Source organism: Azolla caroliniana, unplaced genomic scaffold, assembly GCF_043228905.1.
Source record: "Azolla caroliniana isolate FFs.n. ecotype wild unplaced genomic scaffold, voAzoCaro1.0.p SCAF_13, whole genome shotgun sequence".
Lineage (NCBI taxonomy): Eukaryota > Viridiplantae > Streptophyta > Polypodiopsida > Salviniales > Salviniaceae > Azolla > Azolla caroliniana.
In genome coordinates, this window is record NW_028230448.1 from 14,319,844 (window position 1) to 14,338,021 (window position 18,178).

At 50.4% G+C, this 18,178-nt stretch overlaps 5 non-coding genes across 5 annotated transcripts; all 5 read right to left on the minus strand.

Annotated features, from left to right (window-relative positions):
- Positions 1-907: 907 nt before the first annotated feature.
- Positions 908-988, minus strand: TRNAS-UGA (transfer RNA serine (anticodon UGA)). The gene has a single exon. It is a non-coding gene; the product is annotated as a tRNA-Ser (tRNA).
- Positions 989-2,812: 1,824 nt separating this feature from the next.
- TRNAS-UGA (transfer RNA serine (anticodon UGA)) lies at positions 2,813-2,893 on the minus strand. The gene has a single exon. It is a non-coding gene; the product is annotated as a tRNA-Ser (tRNA).
- Positions 2,894-4,399: 1,506 nt separating this feature from the next.
- On the minus strand, positions 4,400-4,481 carry TRNAS-UGA (transfer RNA serine (anticodon UGA)). The gene has a single exon. It is a non-coding gene; the product is annotated as a tRNA-Ser (tRNA).
- A 216-nt stretch (positions 4,482-4,697) lies between these two features.
- On the minus strand, positions 4,698-4,778 carry TRNAS-UGA (transfer RNA serine (anticodon UGA)). Its single transcript has one exon. It is a non-coding gene; the product is annotated as a tRNA-Ser (tRNA).
- A 660-nt stretch (positions 4,779-5,438) lies between these two features.
- On the minus strand, positions 5,439-5,519 carry TRNAL-UAA (transfer RNA leucine (anticodon UAA)). Its single transcript has one exon. It is a non-coding gene; the product is annotated as a tRNA-Leu (tRNA).
- Between the last annotated feature and the right edge of the window lie 12,659 nt (positions 5,520-18,178).

Here is an 18,178-nt window from a genome sequence, read left to right on the forward strand (position 1 = left end):
CAAAAGGGTCGCGGCAAATGGGACCAGATTGGACAAGGAGCGCAAGCGAGCGGAGTGATGCCAGAAGGAGTCGGGTGGAAGGATCGGTTGCCATGAAGATTAACACTACGATCCGACCTCTAGTTGAGCTTGAGGGGGAGTATTGAGCGGCAAGCTCAACCGGATCCAGATCGGGTGAATAAGCCTGAGCCGGAGCAACATTCGGAAGGATCAGCCGGATCGGTGAGCCGATGAGCAAGGGAGCCGGTTAGCTGGATCTAGCAGTAACAGGAGGCCTAGTAGCAACATAAACTACTAGTTAGTTAATGCCTCATAGTTAGTGTCAATCCTCTTGGGACTTGTATAAATAGTGTTGTTGAGCACGTTGTATATACAAAGAACTATTATTGTTTGGTAATAGATTTTTAACATTCTACTATTTCTCTGTCTCTCTGGCGTACTATGTATATTCAAGCTCTCCATTAAACTTGCATTTTTGTTTTCGGTTTTCTATTGCTTCCGCATGCTATTCTTTTATACACCATAATATTAATTTCTTAACCTGGCACAAACAGCATGTCGGCAACTCCGACGACATTTGTTATTGATAGTAACCCCAACAAAAAGGGAGTCGTCGGTTGTAGGGTTCAACCCTGCGCGAGCGAACCCAACAGATTTCAAGTCTGTCACCTTAACCACTTGACCAAATCGGCCACTTTCCTGCAATCTTATTTTCTTAACTGTCACAAATGGCGTGGCGACAACTATGACAACGTGGCCCTAACAAAAATATAGTCACCAGTTGTAGTGTTTGATCATGAGCTAGCGAACCCAACAGATTTTGAGTCTTCGTGTTAACCTCGCATAGAGGGCATGGAGGCACCTATGATGATGTGGTTATTGGTAGTAACCCAGATAAAACGATAGTCGTCGGCTGCAGGGTTTGAACCTACGCGGGCGAACCCAACAGATTTCAAGTCTGTCGCCTTAACCACTCGGCCAAACCAACTAGTTTTTTGGAATCTTGTTTCCTATTTTGGAACAAAGGGCGCCGACAGCTATGATAATGTGGTTATTGATAGTGACACTGAAAAAAGGGGAGGCGTTGGTTGTAATTTTCGATCGTGATCTAGCGAATTCAACAGATTTCAAGTCTTCTTCTTAACCGCTCGGCCAAGGCAACCGCTTGATCATCTTAAACCTTTCACAGACGGCATGGCGGCACCTACGACGATGTGGTTATTGGTAACAGGGGAATCGTAGGATGCAGGGTTGAACCTGCACGGGCGATACCAACAGATTTCGAGTCTATCACCTTAACCACTCTGCCAAGCCAACCACATTTTCATAAAATCTAGTTTCGTTTTTTATAAAGAATACAACAACATCTACGTTGACTTGGTTATTGATAGTAACCCCGACAAAATCGGTTTTATCGGCTGTATGGTTTAAACTTACGAGGGTGAACCCCTCAGATTTCATGTCTGTCACCTTGACCACTCGGACAAGTTGACTGCTTTTCGTAATCCTGAGAAAAGGAGACTCATCGACTACAGGTTTACCCCCCCCCCCCTCAAGGGTGTGAACTTTCACGGGCGAACCGAACAGATTTAAAGTTTGTAGCATTGAATACTCGGCCGAACCGATGACTTTTCCATAATATTAATTTCTTAACCTGGCACAAATAGCATGTCGGCAACTCCGACGACATTTGTTAGTGATAGTAACCCCAACAAAAAGGGAGTCATCGGTTGTAGGGTTCGAACCTACGCGAGCAAACCCAACAGATGTCAAGTCTGTTACCTTAACCACTCGGCCAAATAGACTAGTTGGCGTGGCAGCAACTATGACAACATGGCCCTGACAACAATATAGTCATCAATTGTAGTGTTTGATTGTGAGCTAGCGAACCCAATAGATTCTGAGTCTTCGTGTTAACCTCGCATAGAGGGCATGGTGGCACCTACGATGATGTGGTTATTGGTAGTAACCCGGTGTCGTGAAGAATTTCGGCCAGAGGCAGAAACCGGGAAATATTGGCTACATCGACGGGGTGCAGCATGTGCAATCACCCTTGTACATTTAGTGTGAATAATGAGGGCGCCTTGATGGCGCCGAAGAGTAATCAAGTCGGGACAAGAATCCCATGTAATAAGGTATTTATCCCACAATGCTACGGATCCCTCTCCTTGTTCTATAAAAGGAAGGGAGCGCCCTTGGTGAAGGGGTTGCCCATTTTTGGTAGTAGGGTATACCGTTAGAGGAAGAAATGTTCTCTCTTCCTCTTTCTTTTCTCTAGTTTTATGGTTTCTTCTTGTTCTCCTCTGCTTCTTCTTCGTCGTTCTGTGTGTCGAACCTTGGCATCTAGTGTTTCTGTTTTCTGCCCTGTTCTCTGTGCAAGACCCCGCTCGGAGCGACAAGCCCGAGAGCTCCCCGACCGGCGGCTTGGCAGTAGACAACAGTTGTATCCTATGCTACCTACGTCCGGCTTGAAGTCGGTGTTGAATCTCGTTGTCTTGTAAATACATATACATTTGGTTGTGCATATTCATCCCTCTGTTGGTGTGTGTGTGTGTCTTAGTGTTTCTTTCTTGCTTATGTACATAAGGGGGCGAGTTGGGTTGGTACTGTGTGCGTGTGTGAGAGTCAATGTTGCGTGCCTATTCTCTCTCTCTCTCTCCCTTCGGTTGCATCTGGTGTGCTTCTAGGATGCCCCAGAATGGTGAAGCACGACTTCCTACGCTCCGTCACTCCCTAGTCCAAGACCCCCGTGGTCCCGCCTGGAATTCTACACGTCCCCGCGAAACATCGCGACACCGGACAAAAGGGTAGTCGTCGGCTACAGGGTTTGAACCTACGCGGGCGAACCCAACAGATTTCAAGTCTGTCGCCTTAACCACTCGGCCAAACCGACTAGTTTTTTGGAATCTTGTTTCCTATTTTGGAACAAAGGGCGTGGCGACAACTATGATAATGTGATTATTGATAGTAACACTGACAAAAGGGGAGGCGTCGGTTGTAATGTTCGATCGTGATCTAGCGAATCCAACAAATTTTGAGTCTTCGTATTAACCACTCGGCCAAGGCAACTGTTTGTTCATCTTAAGCTTGGCACGGTGGGCATGGCGGCACCTACGACGATGTGGTTATTGGTAGTAACCCGGACAAAAGGGGAGTCGTAGGCTGCAGGGTTGAACGTGCGTGGGCGAACCCAACAAATTTCGAGTCTGTCGCCTTAACCACTTCGCCATGCCAACCACATTTTCATCGAATCTAGTTTCGTTTTCCTTGGACAAAGAGCACGACATCTACCTTGACGTGGTTATTGATAGTAACCCTATCAAAATGCGTTTCATTGGCTGCTAGGTTCAAACTTATGCGGGTACGTTGGCACCTACGACGACGTGGTTATTGATAATAACCCTAGCAAAAAGGTAGTCATCGGTTGTAGTGTTTGATCGTGAGCTAGCGAACCCAACAGATTCCGAGTCTTCTTCTTAACCTAGCATAGAGGGCATGGTGGCACCTACGATGATGTGGTTATTGGAAGGAACCTAGACAAAAGGGTAGTTTTCGGCTACAGGGTTCGAACCTACGTGCCCGAACCCAACAAATTTTAAGTTTGTTGCCTTAACCACTCATCTAAACCGACTAGTTTTTTGCAATCTTATTTTCTTAATTTGGAACAAAGGGAGTGGTTATGATAACCTTGTTATTGATAGTAATACTGACAACACGTGAGTCATCGGTTGTAATATTTGGTCGTGAGCTAGCGAACCCAACAAATTTTGAGTCTGTCGTCTTATTGACTCAGGCAAGTCATCCATGAAATTATGGGTTTCGTCGGTTGTAGGGTTTAACTTGAGCGGGCGAAACCACGCATTTTCAAGTCTGTCACCTTAACCACTAGGCCAAGCCGACTGATTTTTCATAATCATATTTTATTAAGCAAGGGAACCCAACATATTTCAATTATGTCGTCTTAACCAATCGACAAAGTGGACTTCTTTTTCGCCTTAATTTCCCAACATGGAACAAAGGGCAAAGTGGCACTTATGAGGACGTGGTTATTAGTAGTAACCCCGACAAAAGGGGAGTCTTCATATGCAAGGTTCAAACATGTATAGGCGATCCCAACTGATTTTATGTCAGTCGCCTTAACTACTTGTCCAAGAGGACCGCTTTTTCGTAATCATGTATTCTTCACCCGGCTCCTAGTGCACTCGGCTACAGGTAACCCTCCCCCCCCTCGAGGGTGCGAACTTTCCCGGGCAAACCAAACAGATTCAAAGTTTTTAGCGTTCAATACTCGGCCGAAACGATGACTTTTCCATAATATTAATTTCTTAACCTGGCACAAACGGCACGTCGGCAACTACGGCGACGTTCGTTATTGATAATAACCCCGAAAAAAGGGGAGTGCTCTGTTGCAGGGTTCGAACCTACGTGAGCGAACCCAACAGATTTCAAGTCTGTTACCTTAACCACTCGGCCAAATAGACTAGTTTCCTGCAATCTTATTTTCATAACCTGTCACTAATGGCGTGGCGGCAATTATGACAACGTGGCCCTAACAACAATGTAGTCATCAGTTGTAGTGTTTGATTGTGAGCTAGCGAACCCAATAGATTCCGAGTCTTCGTGATAACCTCGCATAGAGGGCATGGTGGCATCTACGATGATGAGGTTATTGGTAGTAACCCGGACAAAAGGGTAGTCGTCGGCTGCAGGGTTTGAACCTACGCGGGCGAACCCAACAGATTTCAAGTCTGTCGCCTTAACCACTCGGCCAAACCGACTAGTTTTGTGGAATCTTGTTTCCTATTTTGGAACAAAGGGCGTGGCGACAACTATGATAATGTGATTATTGATAGTAACACTGACAAAAGGGGAGGCGTCGGTTGTAATGTTCGATCGTGATCTAGCGAATCCAACAAATTTTGAGTCTTCGTATTAACCACTCGGCCAGGGCAACTGTTTGTTCATCTTAAGCTTGGCACGGTGGGCATGGCGGCACCTACGACGATGTGGTTATTGGTAGTAACCCGGACAAAAGGGGAGTCGTAGGCTGCAGGGTTGAACGTGCGTGGGCGAACCCAACAAATTTCGAGTCTGTCGCCTTAACCACTTCGCCATGCCAACCACATTTTCATCGAATCTAGTTTCGTTTTCCTTGGACAAAGAGCACAATGACATCTACCTTGACGTGGTTATTGATAGTAACCCTATCAAAATGCGTTTCATTGGCTGCTAGGTTCAAACTTATGCGGTTATGTTGGCACCTACGACGACGTGGTTATTGATAATAACCCTAGCAAAAAGGTAGTCATCGGTTGTAGTGTTTGATCGTGAGCTAGCGAACCCAACAGATTCCGAGTCTTCTTCTTAACCTAGCATAGAGGGCATGGTGGCACCTACGATGATGTGGTTATTGGAAGGAACCTAGACAAAAGGGTAGTTTTCGGCTACAGGGTTCGAACCTACGTGCCCGAACCCAACAAATTTTAAGTCTGTCGCCTTAACCACTCGGCTAAACCGACTAGTTTTTTGCAATCTTATTTTCTTAATTTGGAACAAAGGGCGTGGTTATGATAACCTTGTTATTGATAGTAATTTTGGCAACACGTGATTCATCGATTGTAATATTCGGTCGTGAGCTAGCGAACCCAAAAAATTTTGAGTTTGTCGTCTTATTGACTCGGGCAAGTCATCATGAAATTATGGGTTTCGTCGGTTGTAGGGTTTAACTTGAGCGAGCGAAACCATGCATTTTCAAGTCTGTCACCTTAACCACTATGTCAAGCCGACTGATTTTTCATAATCATATTTTATTAAGCAAGGGAACCCAACATATTTCAATTATGTCGTCTTAAGCAATCGACAAAGTGGACCACTTTTTCGCCTTGTTTTCCCAACATTGAACAAAGGGCAAAGTGGCACTTATGAGGACGTGGTTATTAGTAGTAACCCCGACAAAAGAGGAGTCCTCGGATGCAAGGTTCAAACATGTATAGGCGATCCCAACTGATTTTATGTCAGTCGCCTTAACTACTTGTCCAAGAGGACCGCTTTTTCGTAATCATGTATTCTTCACCCGGCTCCTAGTGCACAGTGGAACTTGCGAGGATGTGTTTATTGATAATAGCCTCGACAAAAGGAGAGTCGTCGACTGCAAGGTTCCAACTTGCACGGTGTCGTGGAGAAATCCGTCCCTAGGAGGAATCGGTGAATAGTGTTCGTTAATCGGCCCTTACAGAAGGGCACACGCTTTGATGTATTGTACATAGTTAGGTACACGTTGGCGAGTGAATATCCTAGGTAGCACGTATTCATTAGGTAGAGAATAAAAGAGATGTAATAGTCTGTAACGGTTCTCTGTCCTTGGGCTATAAAAGGAGAGGAAAAGGGACTTAGTGGGTATCGTGTTGTCGAGGACTAAGTGCTGTCGGACTAGAACCAAGCTCTTCTCCTCTGTCTTTCATCGTTCTCTATAGGTTTTGGGAGGCTACCTCTGCTTCGTGGAAATCCCGAGTGCTTCTAGCATAGGCTCCATCTCTTGTTGTTGTGTGCGTTGTGTGAGTATGTGTCAGGGAGTTGGCACTTACCCGCTAGCCGGTTGTAATCTTGATTATATATATATATATATATATATATATATTTGCCTTATTCGTTGTTCGATCTTGATTGTGAATTCTCTATGTATCTATGAGCGCTGCTCGGCCGTGGTTTCATGGTGCTCCTCCCATTGTTCGGCTATTCCTTGGTTCAGGACCCCCTGCGGTCCCGTTTTGGCTTCTCCTGCGCGTCCAAAATAACGTGACATATTTAGTGAACCCAACGTGGGAAAAGGAGACAGAGGAATCGAAGATGAGGGGATCAGAGCTCACCGAAGCCATGGCGGTAGCAGTCGATCGAATAGTAAGTGCTCACGAGGGCACTGGCACCTTCGACAGGGCCATTGAAGCAATTGTCGGCACAATATGCCGGTTCGATGGTAAGGATGCCACGAGTTATTTGGTGGCCTACCAGGTCGAAATGGTGATGAGGGACATCCCGGAGGAAAGGCATTTGGTTGGGTTCCCTCCGGTTGCGACACCGGGCATCCACGCAGAGGTGCTCGAGGTGCAGGCTGGATGTCGGACCTGGGGAGAATTCGAAGCGCGGCTCCTCGAGTGGTACGGGCTTGATGGCGCGCTTCGGCTATCGAAGCGGGACTTCATGGATTGGGTGGAGACCCCTGGAAAGGGGAGGACTGTGTTGGTGCTCCTCCAGGAGTTTGAGGAACGCTTCGCATATCTTTCAGCACTGGACAAGACTGTATTGGACACGAGCCATGTCCTTTTATTCGTCAAAGTTGTGGACGTGCGGGATTGAGAGCAAGTGGGTCTCCTGCTCGGGACGGACGATGGGCTGACGGCCGACTGGGCCGTGGTTAAAGGGGTCTGCAGCCGTTTCGACAAACGGCGTGAGTGGGTCAAGAAGGGCTCGTCGGGGGCAGGAGCGGTTGCGGCAAGAAAACTCGAGGGACCCCCGCCGGCGCGAAGGGAGGAAACCCGGGATTGGCTTGAGACAAGCTCGACTTCGACCGGCGTAGTCAAGGGCCCGTCCGGAGGAGCGGCTCTGGAAGAACTGACGCAGATGGTACGGGACCTCCAGATTGCACATGCAAGGAGGGATGACGGTGAGCAGCCTGGCGACCGAAGGCCTCCGAGTGGGCATCAGTGCTTGTGGTGTGACGCGGTCAGTCACATCCAAAAGGACTGCCTGGACTTTGCAAAAGCGATGAGGGCTAACGTGGTGTACCTGTGGAACGGACGGGTGCACGCTAGCGAGACCCAGAGAGCCCTGGAGCTGAATATCGGACGAGGAGGAATGAAGAGGCTGATGGAAGAAGCAACGGTGGGCCAAACGAAGACCATCCACTACTCAGTGTTGGCAGGAATCCGGGTCGGGAGTGACGAAAGCCGGAAGACAAAGGACTCCGGATTCTGGCCGTTGGTGCTAGAAGGCCTCGTTGGCGTGCGGTTGAGGAAGGAGGAAGCGGACCGCGTGGAAAGACGGGTCCAGGAGGTCACCAGGTGGAGTGATCCGGTCGAGGAAAAGTCTGGCTTCCTGGAAGCCGCGTGCCAGAACTACGATGTTCTGGTAGAAGACAAGCGTGCAAGGAAGGCTGGAGGGGCTGGACCCTCACAGTCGTGAAGAAAACCGGCCATAGGCGGAATCGGAGAGAAAGCGCGTAAACCGGCCCTTACATGGATGGACGCATAACTTGACATTTTGTACACGAACCGGTGGATGTAAATACTAAGCCGCACGCATTTAAGCGGCACGCATTTATTAGGGGGGGATTGTGCATATCCCGGTCAAAGGGACAGGGAATAAAGGGAAGAGGACAAGGGAAAACGGGCATCGCGCGCGAGGAGGAAGAAAAGTGTTGTTGTAGAACGGAAGGCGGGGCTCTCTCCCTTCGACTCGAATCGTCGCTCTCTGCAGGTATTGGGAGGTCGATGCCTCTGCTTCGTGGACAGCTCGTGTGCTTCCAGCAGAGTCGCTCCCTTTCCCCCTTTTGTTTCTTTGAGTCGTGTGATTGTCGTCGGTGTGCGTGAGTAGGGTCCCCGTGCCAAGTCCGTCGCCGCTTTGTCGGTTGTAACTGTCGGAGTTTGTAATCTCTGTCATTATAATTAAGTGTTACGTTCTATATCTCTCTTTCTCGCTTCTACGTGTTGGTGATTCTCTCTCTCTCTGTCTCTCTCTCTCTGTCTCTCTCTCTCTCGCTCCTCAGTCCAAGAGCCCCTATGGTCCCGCCCCTTTCTACACGCACGCGCGTAACAACGCGACATCTTTGGTGAACCCAACGTGAAATGGCGGCAAAGGAGTCGAAAGATGAGGGGATCGGAGCTAGCAGAGGCAATGGCGGTGGCCGTCGACCGGCTGGTGAGCGCTCGTGAGGGAACGGGTACCCTCGACAGAGCCATTGAATCAATCGTCGGCTCCATAGGCTGTTTCGGAGGGAAAGACGCCACAAGTTATTTGGAGGCTTACCGGGCCGAAATGATCATGAGGGATATCCCGGTGGACAGGCGGATGTCCGGATTCCCTCAGGTGGTGACGCCGGGCATCCATGCGGAGGTGCTCGAGGTGCTGACCGGATGCCAGACTTGGGAGGAGTTCGAGCTGCAGCTCCTCGAGAAGTACGGGTTTGACGACTCGCTCCGGCTGTCGAGGCGGGACTTCATGGCGTGGGTGGAAAGCCTCGGAAAAGGGAGGAACACGTCGGTACTCCTCCAGGAGTTCGAAAAACGGTTCGCGCGGCTGTCGACGTTGGACCGGATGGTGCTCGAAACAAGTCGAGTATTGTTGTTTGTCAAGTCGGTGGATGCACAAGCCCGGAGAGACAGCGGTGAACAACCTCGCGACCAGAGGCCGCTGGCTGGGCAGCGGTGCATGTGGTGTGACACGATCGGTCACATTCGGAAGGACTGCGCGGATTTCGCCGACGCGCTCAGGACCAACGTGGTGTACCTCTGGAACGGGCGGGTGCATGCGAGCGAGACCCGGAGAGCCCTGGAACTGAATACGGGGTGCGGCGTAATGAAGAGGTTGATGGATGAGGCCGCGGCACGGCACGTCGAAGCCGTTAACTACTCAGTGTCGGCGGGAATTCGGGTCGGGGGTGATGAGACCCGAAAGGCGAAGGACTCCGGATTCTGGCCGCTAGTGCTAGAAGGCCTCTCCGGAGTTTGGCTGAGGAAGGAAGAGGCGGACCGCGCGGAACAGCGGGTCCAGGAGGTCACCGGTTGGGACGATCCGGTCGAAGAGAAAACGGGCTTCGTAGAAGCCGCTTGCCAGAACTACGAGGTTCTGATGGAGGACAAACAGGCAGGAAAGGCCGGAGGGGTTGGCCCCCCGAGGTATGAGACCCGGTTCGGACCGAAACCGACCGGTGCCGGCAACCCAGGCGTGCCGGATGGGAAGAAGCAAGCGGGGTTTCGGTTGAGCACCGAAATCGAGAGGGCAACGGACCTACGGAAGGTCCTTGAAGAGCGAATCCTCGACAGTAAAGTGGAGTTGTCGTTGCGGGAGGTGCTGGGAATCGCCAAGAGGGAGTTCCACGACTCTATCGTAGACTTGGTGAAGCAGAAGAGGCTCTCGACGGAGCCGGAACCGGAGAAGCCGGTGGAAGTGCAGACCACGCACCTAGAAGACGGAGCCTTGGAAGATGAGCTGGCGGGAAGCCACTACACGAAGCCGCATTGGGCCAGGGCGACTACGGAAACCCCTGTACGGATCGGCAACGTTCTGGAACCGGTGGTGGCGTTGGTAGACCATGGATCCGAAATCAACCTGATGTCCATGGATTTCTACAAGAAGGGTAAATGGCCGATCAACACCAAGCATGGCTAGAAGATACGGGCAGCGACGCGCGCCACGGAAGAACTACATGGGGCCTGTCCGAACGTACGGGTGAAACTCGACGATGTCGAGATCGACCAGCACTTCTTCGTGCAGGAGACGTCCTCGCATCCAGTTATACTAGGAGAGCCATATATCACGGTAGCACGGATGGAGACCAAGGTGCTGGACAACGGTTCAACCTATGCAAGAGTCAAAAGCCAGGATGGGTGCCACTCGGTCCAGTTCCTAACGGTGCGACCAAACCACGAGCGTAACAACGAGGCCCTCGACAGTGAAACCCGAGGGGATTTTTAGAGAGGGCTATCAAGGCGTGGGGCCGCGATAGACCGGACTCCTGGGAACAACCCCACAAATGTACAGTACAGAAGAAGACTTGTACCATGGGTAGGAAGTTTTGGTTCTCCGACAACGGAGGTTGTACTATGACCGGCGTCACCACACGGGAGAGGAAGCGAGCGGAGGAGCGGCTCAGGGGATGCGTAGTCCTCTTCCCCGACAAGGACATCAGCGGCGTCGTGGAGGCGGTCTCTTTTAACGACACCTTGGGCGAACTACGAAAGGTGATCGGTGATGACCTTAGGGAAGACTGGACCGTTCCGGTAGGGTCAATGGGAATGTATGAAGTCATCGCAGACTTCGGGGAAAGGATCGGGTCGATCGGATGGCCCACGTGGATACAAAATACAAGACTGTGGACCGGAAGGTGAGGCCATTCGCGGCACCCTTGCCGGAGAGCAGCGAGGAGCGGATAAAAGGGGTCGCGTCGGACCCAAGTTTACGAAATCCGGCTGGCACAGGGCACCGGTTCACCGACATAACGCTACGGGAGCTCAAGGTCGGTGGGGCCGGCTTCCTACTGCCGGCGGAGGAGGACCGGTTTCAGAGAATGCTCGAGAGGCACAGGAAGGCTTTCGCATTCTCACCAGAGGAGATCGGGTGCGTAGACCCGACAGTTGTCGAACCGATGGTAATCTTCACGGTGCCGCATGTACCGTGGAATCTCAAGCCGATTCCGGTGCCAAGAGCTCACATCCCGAAGTTGATGGAGCTCCTAAAGCAAAAGGTGGAGATGGGCATCCTCGAACCGTCGAGTGCCCCGTATTCGAATCGGTGGTTTACGGTGCCGAAGAAGAACGGCACGTTGCGCTTCATCCAGGACCTACAACCGGTCAACAAAGATTCTTGGGGGTATGCGCGTTCTACCACATCTGGATCCCACACTACGCACATGTCGCGGAACCCCTCTACGGACTATTGAAAAAGGGGCGTAGCTTTTAGTGGAGGACGGGGCACACGGAGTCGGTTCGGAGACTAAAGGACGCGCTTACGGCAGCGCCGGCTCTCCGTAAAGCGGTTTACGGCAAGGATGTTCCCATCTGCGTAACGGTGGACACCAGCCCGACCGGGATCGGGTGGGTAATCAGTCAGGAGGACAAGGGCGCCGTATGATTCCCGATCCAGTTCGGGGAGAAGGTATTGAGCGAGTGGCAGCGAGGGTACGCCCAAGTTAAGCGCGAACTTTGGGGTGTCGTTTTAGCGGTCAAGGCCGACAAGGATTATCTGATCGGCACGGAGGTGATTATCGAGACGGACTGCCTGCCGATACTCGGCATGGTTTCCGGATGTGCGTGCTCCGATGGATAGCGTACATTAAGTCCCTGAACCCGGAGATACGGCACATCTCCATAAAGGACAATGCCATGGCTGACATGCTTTCGAGGGCAGGGTTCAATGACGAAGACAGCATGGTTTCGGAAGACGAAGAAGTCAGCGAGGACTTCTTCGGGTCGGCTAACGTAACGACGAGGGAAGGGAACACTCCGGCGCTTAACGAATTTGACGAAAGCAGGTACGAAGGGGAGTGGCTCCAAATCGGAAGGTTCCTACGGACAATGACGCCGGACGCAGCATGGGCGAGAGAGAAGGCGAGCCAGATACGGAGGAAGGCGTACCGATTCTTCCTGCGGGATGGGTGCTTATAGAAGCACCCAAAGAAGAAAAGCGACATCCCACTCCGAGTAGTGGCAAAGAACGAAGAACAGGGGAAACTACTGGCGGCATTCCACGAGAGCCCATGGGTCGGACACCACGGAACGTGGGCCACGTTCGAGAAGCTGAAGGAGAAGTACTTGTGGCCGGGGCTATACCAGGACGTGCATCGATTCGTTAACTACTCAGTGTCGGCAGGAATTCGGATCGGGGGTGATGAGACCCGGAAGGCGAAGGACGCCGGATTCTGGCCACTAGTGCTAGAAGGCCTCTCCGGAGTTTGGCTGAGGAAGGAAGAGGCGGACCGCGCGGAACAGCGGGTCCAGGAGGTCACCGGTTGGGACGATCCGGTCGAAGAGAAAACGGGCTTCGTAGAAGCCGCTTGCCAGAACTACGAGGTTCTGATGGAGGACAAACAGGCAGGAAAGGCCGGAGGGGTTGGCCCCCCGAGGTATGAGACCCGGTTCGGACCGAAACCGAACGGTGCCGACAACCCAGGCGTGCCGGATGGCAAGAAGCAAGCGGGGTTTCGGTTGAGCACCGAAATCGAGAGGGCAACGGACCTACGGAAGGTCCTTGAAGAGCGAATCCTCGACAGTAAAGTGGAGTTGTCGTTGCGGGAGGTGCTGGGAATCGCCAAGAGGGAGTTCCACGACTCTATCGTAGACTTGGTGAAGTGGAAGAGGCTCTCGACGAAGCCGGAACCGGAGAAGCCGGTGGAAGTGCGGACCACGCACCTGGAAGACGGAGCCTTGGAAGATGAGCTGGCGGGAAGCCACTACACGAAGCCGCATTGGGCCAGGGCGACTACGGAAACCCCTGTACGGATCGGCAACGTTCTGGAACCGGTGGTGGCGTTGGTAGACCATGGATCCAAAATCAACCTGATGTCCATGGATTTCTACAAGAAGGGTAAATGGCCGATCAACACCAAGCATGGCTGGAAGATACAGGCAGCGACGCGCGCCACGGAAGAACTACATGGGGCCTGTTCGAACGTACGGGTGAAAGACCCCCGTGGTCCCGCCCCTTTCTACAAGCACGCAAGTAACAACGCGCGTGAAGAGCCAAGACGGGCGACACTCCGTCCAATTTCTAATGGTGCGACCGAACCACAAGCGCAACCATGAGACCCTTGGCAGCGAAAGTCGAGGGGATTTTTAGACAAGGCTATCAAGGCGTGGGGCCGTTATAGTCCGTACTCCCCCGAAACACCCGACACGTGTACCATAGGAAGCAAACCCTGTACTATAGATAGGAAATTTTTGTTCTCCAACAATGGAGGTTGTACAATAACCGGCATTAGCGGCCAAGAGAAGAAACGGGCAGAGGAACGTCGCAAGGCGTGCGGGGTCCTAGGCCCCAATGATGAGATTGGTGGAGCCGTGGAGGCGGTCTCTTTCGACGACACCTTGGGGAAGTAAAGAAGGTGTTCGAAGAAGGCCTCGCCGAAGACCGGACGATTCCGGTTAGTTCGGAAATGATGTACGAAGTGATTGCAAACAATGAAATAGTAAAGAATATATTATGCAAACACTACTCAAATTTGAAGTAGCATATATACATACATACATACATACATACATACATACATACATACATATATATGCATGCATCCATATATACCTACATTCAAATATTACATCCATGAATATGTATGTACATACATTACACCAATTTATACATGCATGCTGACTAAACATAAATATATGTACAAATATATATTATTATATGTAAATATGTACATACATGCATTACATACTACATACATATTAGAATCGGCCATATATTTGACATACATATATACATAATACATACATAAAAATTACATATTACATGTATGTATACATACACATCCTTACAACATATATTACATATTACACACATATATTATTATACACACAATTATATGCAAACCAAACACACAAAAAATAAATTACATATTACATATACAGTGTACACACATACATACACATATACACACATTGCATACATACAATACAATACAATATGTACATACATACACACACAAACATAACACAAATCACACATGCATATCATATACATGCATATATACCTACATTCATATATCACACGTGCATATATACCTATATCCATGAATATTTATGTACATACATTACACCCATTCTTGCATATCGGACATCACCATGCCGTTTTTGGATGACATTCTAATTAAGGGATGTCCAATGGAGGATAAGGACGAAACAGTCGGACCGGACGGGTGTCGGAAATTCGTCTCGAACCACATCGGAGACTGCGAGAAGTGTTGGAGACAAAGTCATCAGTGCGGAAGATTAAGGAGCATTCGAGTGCTGCTGAATACCTGCGTATGACTGTTTCTATGTCGTTGCACAGAGAGAGAGTGAGAGAGAGAGAGAGGGACACAAAAGAGTTTCTTATTCCACAAAGTAATAATACAACATCCAACCTTACAAAAAGGTTACAAGGTCACTATATATAGTGACCGACTTAGGGCAACTACCCTTTATGCTAATTACATAAATGGCCAAAACGGGATAGTGTGAATACGTCCATTATACACATGTATTCGACACTCCCCCGTAATGGGCGTATACATGGGTTATCTAAGATTACAGGTATAGACTTAGGTTCTCGGACATATCAGCTTTGTTCGAGTCGGCAGGGTCCGAAGGCAGAAGACCGAACTGGTCGGGTCGGAACAGTTGAAGCCGATCATTAAGGAACTGATGTCGGTTGTCGGAAACCATCCTGCGCTGTGTCCGGCTCTAACCGGACTGGTTTGTCGTTACGCCCATCTGATGCCGAAGAGACCGAAAGCGGTCTGCCAAGAGACACTTGGTCATTCCATCTGCGACATTGTCGGTTGTGGATATTTTCTCTAGACCGATTTTCCCTGAGATGACGCAGTCCCGAACGAAGTGATATCGAACGTCGATATGTTTGGAGGCGTTGTGGTGAACCGGATTTTTTGACAAGGCAACAGCACCTTGACTGTCGCTGTAGACAACTGGGGCCGAGTCATGGTCGACTTGTCGAAACGTGTGCGCCAGCCGACCGAGCCACAAAGCTTCTTTTGCTGCGTCGGACGCAGCTACATATTCTGCTTCGGTCGTTGAGGTCGCTGTGCACTCCTGAAGTTTCGACTTCCACGAGATTGCTCCATTGCCGAATTTGAAGCAGTATCCGGTTGTTGATTTCCGACTGTCTATACAGCCGGCGAAGTCCGAGTCGGTGTAACCGACTACGCCTGAGGTTCGGTTCGGACCGAAAAGAATGCCGTGGTCTTTTGTGCCAGCCAGATATCTGAACACATGCTTGACTGCGTTCCAATGCGATCGGCCAGGATTGTGCATAAATCTGCTAACGACTCCTACGGCGTGAGAAATATCAGGCCGTGTCGCGACCATCAGGTACATAAGGGAGCCGACTGCCGGTGCATACGGTACCGACTTCATATCTTCCCCCTCCGGACCGGATGTCGGGCAGTCTCGCTGAGAGAGCCGAAGATTCATAGGGAGCGGGGTTGAAGCAGATTTGGCTGATTGCATGTTGAAGCGTTCTAAGACACGTCCGATATAGTCGGTCTGAGACAAAAAAAGATGTCGTTTATCGCGATGCCGACTAATTTTCATGCCAAGGATGTGTCGTGCCGGACCGAGGTCCTTCATGGCAAACTTCAACCGCAGTTGCCGAATGAGATCGGCAAGTTCGCCCGCGTGGCGTCCAGAAATTAGCATGTAGTCCACGTAAATGATGAGGAAGATGGGTGATCCATCTTGAGCTGTGTTGGTAAAGAGACAATGGTCCTCATCGCTTTTTGAGAAGCCGATCGATTGGATGAAGTCGTCGAACTTCTTGTACCATTGTCGTGGTGCCTGTTTGAGGCCGTATAGACTCTTCCTGAGTCGGCAGACTAGATGTTCTTGGCCGGTTGCCACGAAGCCTTTTGGCTGCTCCATATAAATTTCCTCGTCAAGATCACCATGGAGGAATGCTGTTTTGACATCTAGCTGAATCAGCTCCAAGTTGTCGGCTGCCACTACGCCGAGTAGAAAACGAAGGGTTGTCATTTTCACCACTGGTGAAAAAATCTCGTCGAAGTCGACGCCATATTCTTGTCGGAAGCCCTTCGCAACTAATCTGGCCTTGTACTTTGGGGTGGTCGAATCAGACGTCTCTTTTAGTCGATAAACCCACTTGCAAGGAAGAGCACGTCGGTTCCTAGGTAATTCGACCAGATCCCAAGTCTTGTTTGCCCGAATGGAGTGCATTTCCGACTCCATCGCCAGATGCCAGGTGGCGGAATCGACAGATGTCGATGCTTCTTCGTAAGACGTCGGTTCGCCGGCGTCGGTGAAGAAAATTCCAGGAGAATACCTCTCCGGAGGTTGCGACAGTCTCTCGGATCGGCGAGGTAAGATTGGACTGGTCGCATCGGGTATCAAGGCCGGATGGTCCGAAAGCGGATTGTTCTGCTGTGCCGAGTCGGGGTTGTCCGAGTCGGTAGTGTAAGGTTCAGCTACCCGTGAAGCTGACCGTGTGTTGAGAGCAGGGCCTTCTTGAAGGGTCGGCACATCGGAAAATGTTACCCTTCGGACTTCGATCGGTTTTTCGACTGATGGATTCATAGCCGACTCGTTGAACACAACGTCCGAACTTCGAACGATTTGTCTGCGTTCGGGGTCCCAGAGTCGGTATCCCATTTCGCCGTCGGATCCATATCCGAGGAAAATGCATTTCCTGGACCGAGGTGCAAGTTTTCGGCGATCATCTTTCGGAATGAGGGCGTACGCCTCGCATCCGAAGATCCTCAGCTTGTCGTAATTCGGCTTACTGCCGATCCATAGTTCCTGAGGAATTTGAAGTCCTAGAGGTCTACTTGGCGACATATTGATTATGTGTACTGCCGTGAGTAGAGCCTCTGCCCAGAAGCCATCCGACAGTCCGGAGTGTTGGAGCATGGAAACTGTCCGTTCTTGGATTGTCCGATTCATTCGTTCTGCAATCCCGTTTTGCTCCGGACTGTGTGGTGCCGTAAGTTCACGTCGGATGCCGCGTTGTCGGCAGAATTTGACGAATTCTTCGGATTTAAACTCTCCCCCGTTGTCGGTTCGAAAGCATTTCAGCTTTCGGTCGGTTTGATTTTCCACCATAGCGAGCCAATCGGTGAAGATCGAGAAGACACGATCTTTGGTGCGAATTGGATAAGCCCACACCTTTCGAGTCGAATCGTCAATAAAACTGACGAAGTAAGAGGCACCGCCAAGAGACTGATGCGGCATTGGGCCACAGACGTCCGAGTGGACCAAATCGAGAGGTCTCGTTTCTCTTGGTGCTGATGTCGGGTGTGATGCGGCTGCTTGTTTGCCATACTGGCAATGCTCGCAGAATTGATGGTCGGAGAAGGAGAGTTTAGGGATGTATCCGGCTCTAGATAGGTGCGTGATGCCGGCCTTGCTGAGGTGTCCTAATCTTCTGTGCCATAGTGATGACACAGGAATATCCACCAAAAACAGGTTACCCTCTCTGAGCGTAACATGTAACGGATACAGTGAGTGTATCTTGGGTCCTCTAGCAAGCAGGAGGTTCCCCCTGTGGAGTGTCCACCCTCCCGAAGAAAAACCGGCACGAATGCCGTCTTCATCTAGTTGTCCGACTGAGATCAATGGCCTTGAGAGCTCGGGTACATGTCGGACATTGTGGAGTACAAGTGTAGAGCCACCTGCAAGGTTGAGCTCTACTGTGCCGATTCCAATGATGTCACAGTGTTGCGAGTTGCCGACCCGAACTA